General features: G+C 37.5%; 1 pseudogene; it reads left to right on the forward strand.

The window, feature by feature from the left end:
- The first annotated feature begins 2,055 nt into the window (after positions 1–2,055).
- Positions 2,056–2,624, forward strand: LOC134381314 (density-regulated protein-like; annotated as a pseudogene).
- The last annotated feature ends 5,073 nt before the right edge of the window (positions 2,625–7,697 follow it).

Consider the following 7,697-nt stretch of genomic DNA (forward strand, 5'->3'; position numbering starts at 1 on the left):
ATACTTTTGAGATAGGCTTAATTCACACAGATCCTATTTTTTGTCCTTCTCTCTGAAGAGGTGATTTGCATGAACACATAGGATTGGTGGATGGAAAATGCATCTCAAAAGGGCTAAAATAAGAAATTTCCCATGTGTCAGTGATTTGGTCTACTAAGATTGAAAAATTAGTAACAGTTTCAGTATTGTGTTGAAAATGAAGATCCGTCATAAAAATTAATTTTAATAGTTTGGTAGCTCTGATGTCCTTGCAGAGGTATCCTCAGGACATAAAAAATTCACCCTTTCTACCTTTGTCTCTGTCCACCATCTCCGCTCCTTCCCCTTCAGCAAAGCCACTGTCTTCTCTCACCTGACCCTCCAATAAGCCTCCTGACTGTTCGTCCTTCCTTCATTCTAATTCTTCTAAAATCCATTCCCAGCAACAGCCTCCCCCCACCACAGGTCACTACCAAGTCACACTGTTTGGTTTTGTTTCTAACACTTATGAAGGTAAATTAACAGACTATATCTTGCTGACGTATAGTCACTTATTTATTTATTTGTTTATTTGTGTCTTCTCCCTCTTCCATAAAGTAACCTCAATGACAACAAGATCCTCGTGTCCCTCACACCTGGAATACTTGGTATAGTCTATGATCTCAGCTAAAACTGACTGATTGAAGAAATGACCAAATGAATATTTACAGGCTTAAAAACTGCCCCTAAAATGGAGTAAGCAAGACAGTTGTGCTTACCAGACTACACAATTGCTCAGCAAATCCAGGAGAAAATTGAGAACTGCTACAGCAGTTGGGCATATGCAAACAGGCAGAATGTTGCTGATGATTTAAAATCTATCCAACATAATGAGTTCAAAACCTCAAAACTGTGGAAAATTGCTGTTGGACTTTGCATGGATGCAGTGGTTAAGATGTTGGCTTTCACCTGAACTTCCTGGAGAAGAAAGATCTCTCTTCCTGATCTCTCCCTTGCCTTATTTGATTTCCTTGTATGTACAGTAATCAGTCACTTGTAAACTCCTAAGCCACATGCCAGTGGGAAGCACATGGCAGAGAGAGACAAGTTTCATGCCAGGGCAGTGGAGGAACTACTTCAAATCATCTCAAGTTTGTAAGTTCACCCGAGGTGCAGCACTCTACATCCCAGCAGCAAGACCAGCCAGTTCAATTGGATTTAATATTTCCTGCTTCAGCAAGAAATTTATGTACCTATCTATTGATGGAGGTGGGGGAAGGCATGAGGTTGATATCTGGCATTTGGGGCCAAAAAATAAAGCTAAGTCATGTTTTGCAGGAAAAAGAGATTTTTCTCAAAAAAAATAAATAAAGAGAGATGGAAAGAAAAGAAAAAGAAAAGAGAAAAGTTTCTTCCTTCAGTGGAAAGAAGTAAAATGATATTTTCTGCTCCTAACTGAGAAAAAAAAATGGTCCCCCAAATAAAACATTTCCATACCATCCTCTTAAAACCAGGTCTGGTCTTCACTGTTGTTGAAATATTTGTCCACCCAGAGAATATCTGATTTCTGAAGGATAAAGCTACTTAAGGGAAAATGCTTTTCCCACTACTGAGCAGAATTTCCCTGGGGGCAGGGGTCAAGCTGGGGGAGGTCTCACAAAGGACAGGTGTCTCTGTTCTCAGAAGTCATAACACAAATATAAGCTAACACATTAGAGGAAGCCGGTTTATCTAACCAGGCATCAAGGTCATCTGGACTACAAAGTCATGGGGAAATGGCCTCCAAAGCAGAGAGAGTGCGATCCAGAGTACGAGTTGCTTCTCCTTCACTCTGCACATTCATTTCTCCACCCACCAAATACCGACTGTATCTATTATGAGAGTGAAGGGAAATGAACCAGGTACTACGAGGGACTCCATGTAACTGAGACACTGATCCTGTCTTCAGGAAACTTAGACCGTCCCTCTCGTGGCAGCACATTTGGCAGACAGAATCACGGGTGACCCCAGCCACGGAAGAGAAGGTGCATGTGTCACTGTAGCTGGTGTCGTGGCAGAAGTGGAGTTGGCTGGGGCTGTGCCATCACCTAGGTTTGTGGAATGGCTGCTGATCTTTTCTAATCCAGGGGGGCTGATTGCAAGGGAGACCAAGGAACACTGCCAAGTTACATGCCGATTACCCACTTCGAGTTCTTATTGTACAGTCTGTGCATTACCAACAGAGTACTTTGAATATATATGCCTGATGTGGCTAAATGCAGACAGTGACTATAGAAGAATTTTCCAAATGAGTTTGTAAAATTAATCGTAGAAAATTTACCCAAACAAGTAGCTGGAATTAGTGAGGGTCAAGGAATAATAGCAAGAGAAGAAGAGAAAACAGAGGTGAAGGAGTCAAATTAAACAGAAAAAGAAGATTGTACCATAAAAGGTTACTGTAGCCAAAATTCCCAGAGCCAGGGAGAATCAGACAACAAAAGCCTGGGGCCTCCCAACTTTGAAATGATCTTAAAGGAGCGCAAATATTCTGTGGTGCCTCAGTAATAGGGGAGGGTGGAATCATTATTTAGGGAGAATTTACAGATAACATAATTGAGGTTACTCAGGAAGAATGGCCAGAGGTGGATGACGACAGCATCTGAAATCTTAGAGAAATAAAGAAGTGATTTTGAAAATTTGTCTGTATTTAATGATCTGAACTGAGAATTGATATGGCCAAAGGGAAAGAGGCCTTTTCAATCTACATATTTATTCTACAGGAGAACTATAGACTACCCTCCCCCTTGGCATATTCATTGTTCTGTACGAGGCTGATTGTTTGCTTGTTTTGTATTGCCAAAGTCAGGGAAGCGTGTCAGGTTTATGCATGAAATAGCATTTAGTCAAATAAAAAATTTTGGTCATTTGGTACTGACTTTTCTCTTTCTCTCTTTTTAACTTTTTATTTTTGGAAAAACACTGTAGACTTTTTGTGGGAAGCATTTCTGTTGATTACTTTAGTGATCTAAAGCTGAGTGAATGTTCAAAAGAATTTGAATTTGGCTTCCTCACCAGTAATATGAGGGGTCTTCAAAAAGCTGATGGAAAGATTCATACCATCTTTCAATTCCATTTTTCTATGAACTTTTTGAAGTACTCTTGTATGCCTCCTTGCTTCTTTGGTGTGATTGTTTTGAGATGGATGAAAATCTAATAGATCTGTGGTTGAATTTGCTTCATTGTTACCAACAAAGTTCACTTTGTGGGCGCAATAACATACTGTTGGCAGGAGTTGTTCAAGCTCTTCTGGAGATTATTTGGTAAAGTATATTAAAAGCCTTAAAACCATGTGCACTGTTTGACCCAATAAGCCACTTGTTTGACATTATCTTAAAGAAATAATCAGTCTTGCATAAAACTTATGGATGAGAATGTTCATCACAATGTTATTATAAAAGGAATATACATCAATGCAATAAAGGTCATATATGACAAACCCACAGCTGACAACTGAACAGGGAAAAGCTAAAAGCTTTTCCTCTAAGAACTGGAACAAGGCAAAGATGCTCACTTTAACCACTCTATTCAACACAGTCAGGAGAAAGTAATAAAGGTCATGCAAATTGGAAAGGAGGAAGAAAAATGGTTCCTGTTTGCAGATGACATAATCGCATGTACAGAAAAATCTAAAGACTCCACCGAAAAACTTTTAGAACTAATAAAGGAATTCAGTAAAGTCACAGGATATGAAGTCAACATACAGCAATAACAAACTAGCTGAAAAAGAAATCAAGAAAGCAATCCCATTTATAATAGCTACCAAAATAAATAAATAAAAATACCTAGGAATAAATCTAACCAAGAAGGTGAAAGATCTCTACAGTGAACATATTGACGAAAGAAATTGAAGAGGACACAAAAAAATGAAAAGACATCTCATGTTCATGGGTTGGAAGAATTAACATTGTTAAATTTAATTAACAGGTTTAATACAGTCTTTATCAAAATACCAATGACATATTTTGCAGAAATAGAAAAAAAAAATCCTAAAATTTGTAGGGAACCACAATAGACCCCAAATAGCCAGAGCAATCCTGAGCAAAAAGAACAAAGCTGGAGGCATAATAGTACCTGACTTCAAAATATACTACAAAGCTATAGTAACCAAAACAGCATAGTACTGGCATAAAAACAGACACATAGACCAATGGAACAGAATAGAGAATCCAGAAATAAATCCACACATTTACAGCCAACTGATTTTCAAAAAAGATGCCAGCAACACATATTGGAGAAACAACAGTCTCTTCAGTAAATGGTGCTGGGAAAACTAGATACCCACCTGCAGAAGAATGAAGCTAGACCATTATCTCTAAATATATACAAAAAATCAACTCAAAATGGATTAAAGAGTTAAATGTAACATTTGAAACTGTAAAACTACTAGAAGAAAAAAGGAAAAAGAGGTTTTGGGGTAAAACCTTAAAAATATAGGCAACAAGAACAAAAATAGACAAATGGGACTATATCAAACTAAAAAGCTTCTGCACAGCAAAGGAAACAATAAACAGAGTGTAGAGACAACCTGAAGAAATGGAGGAAAATTTTTGCAAACTATTCATCTGACAAGGGATTATCGTCCAGAATATACAAGGAACTCAAATAACTCAACAGTAAAAAAACCAAATAATTTGATTAAAAAACAGACACTTAACCCAAATAGACACTTCTCAAAAGAAAACATGCAAATAGCCAACAGATATATGAAAAAACATTTAATGTCACTAATCATCAGGGAAATGCAAATTAAAAATGCAATGAGATATCATCTCACCCCAGTTAGAATGGCTGTTATCAAAAAAGACAGGAAAGTAACAAATTCTGGCAAGGAGAAGGAGAAAGAAGAACTCACACACTGTTGGTGGGAGTGTGAATTAGTACAGCCACTATGGAAAACAGTATGGAGGTTCCTCAAAAAACTAAAAATAGAACTACCATGTGATCCAGCAATCCCACTACTGGGTATGTAGTCAAAGGAAATGAAATCAGTATGTTGAAGAGATACCTACACTCTAATGTATATTGTAGCACTATTTACGGTAGTCAAGATATGGAATCAACCCAATTGTCTATCAGCAAATGAATGGATAAAGAAAAGGTGGTATATATGCACAGTGGAATACTATTCAGCCATAAAAAAAGAATAAAATCCTGTTATTTGCAGTAACACGGATGAGCCTGGAGGACATTATGTTAAGTGAAATAAGCCAAGCACAGAAAGACAAATAGTACATGTTCCTATTCATATGTGGAAGCTAAAAAAGTTGATCTCATAGAAGCATAGAGTAGAATAGAAGTTACTAGAGTTTTGGAAGTTACTAGGGGGAAGAAGGGGACAGGGTTAATGGGTACAAGATTGCTTACATGGAAGGAATAAGTTCTAGTGTTCTATAGCACAGTGGTGTGACTATATAATAATTAACAATAATTTGTTATGTATTTTCAAATAATTAGAAGAGAGGATTCTGGATGTATCCAGCACAAATATATGATAAATGTTTGAGGTGACAGATATGCTAATTACCCTAATTTGATCATTACACATTATATACATATACAAAATATTATACTCTACCCCATTGCCTTGGATTGAGCATCCCCCCAAAACTTGATCCCCACTGTGATAGTGTTAAGAGGGTGGGAAATCCTATTATGGTCATTGAAAGGTGGGGCCTTGAAGAGGTGATTAGATTGTAGGACGATGCCCATGCCATAGTGAATGGATTAATAATGGTGGTTAGGGGCGTTGTTCTGAGGGCTTTAAAAAGGGAGCATAAAGAGTCTGTCTCTCTGATCCACCATCCACCCTGTGACACCCTGCATAGCTGTAGAGTCACCTCACCAGATGTGTTCCCTGGACTTTGGACCTCTGAAACTGTAAGCAATAAATTTTATTTTCTTTGTAAAGTACCCAGTTCCAAGTATTTCGTTATAAGCAACAGAAACGGACTATTACAGCCATAAATATGTAAGTTATCAGGTGTCAGCTAAAAATACTACTACTACTACTACTACTACCAGTAACAGTAATAATAGAAAAAGGAGATAACTTCAAAACTGAGATCGAATTAAAAGGGAATACCTGGTAGATCAGTGCTTAAAAGCTATTTATGTGAAAATGTATTAATGTTCATATAAAATAAAGTTTTTTTGCCAGTAAAAAAAAAAAAGAAACATCATCTAAGTACAGAGAAAAATGTGTATAGATAACTCGAAGACCACCTGGAGAAGAACCACATGAAAGTTGTAGGTAAGATGTTATAAAAATCTGGAAAAGATAGAAGCTACTTTACCTGATTGAGGTAGGAATTGGCTAAAGGGGTGGGGAGGGGAATCAGGAGATTTTTTTTTGGAAGAAATGCCATCTGCAAGGGACCTTGCAAGGTGGTAGAGTTTGGCTTGGAGGATATGGGACTAGAGAGGAATTTCTTTCAGGTGGAGACATCCACAAACTCATTAGTAGAAGAGTGTCTCCCTGAGAAGGCAGCAGGGACATGAAGAAAATTGGTGTGATCTGCTCCAAAAAGAGCAAAGAAGCTGTAGGCAAAAACATACTTCTTCTATTCATAATCAGTTGTGATATCAGCTTCGATTCACAATACACAGACCAAAGCCATATACAAGTTGAGTCCTGCAAAATATAGCTTAAGGAGCTAAGCCAATAAATACCCTTAAGAGGTTTGCATTCCAGACCCCGTATCCCTCAAACCAGGAGCAAGTTCAAGGACACGCTACCGCTTCATGGCTCTGCTTTTTCTGACTTGCCTCACTGGCTTCTCCTGAATGAATGGGATCATTTGAAATTCAACTTTGGCAACATCCTGCAGACTTTAGAGGCAGTAATTCAAAGATACAAGGAGTGTGGGCTTTTAGAGTTATTTTGTCCATATTTTAATGATTTAGCCTTTCTAAGTCCATTTCTTCATCTCTAATAATGGGGGTAATAACAGTATATACTTCATGGGCTGAATGTCTAAAGATTAAATAAAAACATTTGAATAAAGACTTTAACCCAATTTTTGGTGCATAATAAGTTAGCTATATCATGAATAAATAAACAATGGCACCTAATCAGGAAATTGATGCTGCATTAAATATTGCTATGGATGAAAGCCTGTGATGAGAGTAATTAATTAACCCAAGAGATCTAAGATCTCAAGGGATCATTTGATGACTTAGAATACATAATAAATCAGCAAAAAACTGATCAAGATCTCTTAGCCTGAGTCTTTCAGTTGGAGTGAAGGGTTAGGAAAGATGATATTAGGGATGGGCTAGAAAATACCACTCAGCTAGAAAATTTTGTGGTGTAACCCATTCTCTCTCTCTCTCTTTTCATTAACATTCTGGAAAGTAGTCCCTTCCTATGTTGAAGTTTGGGGCATAAAAGAGCTCTCCAGTGAGTAATCATTTCTCTTGTCATTGGAAACAGCCGCTTCCAACATTGCCAATGGAGTCCCATTATTTATGTCTTTCCAAGAAAATATAAAGTTCCCAGGACTCATTTGCCTGAAAGTTCTTTTCTATGATTTTTTTTTTCATCCAAGTTGCCCACTGAATGATCAGGTAGATTATTCATGCATTGGGCTCCTAGAAAGTGAACTTCCAAGTTTTTTGTACCTCCCTACACCCGGGTCACTTCTCATAATATTTCATTCTGCTGGAATTTTAATACCTTCATTTAAAACATGAAGCTAAGC

The sequence above is a fragment of the Cynocephalus volans genome, chromosome 6 (genome assembly GCF_027409185.1).
Source record: "Cynocephalus volans isolate mCynVol1 chromosome 6, mCynVol1.pri, whole genome shotgun sequence".
Taxonomy (NCBI): domain Eukaryota; kingdom Metazoa; phylum Chordata; class Mammalia; order Dermoptera; family Cynocephalidae; genus Cynocephalus; species Cynocephalus volans.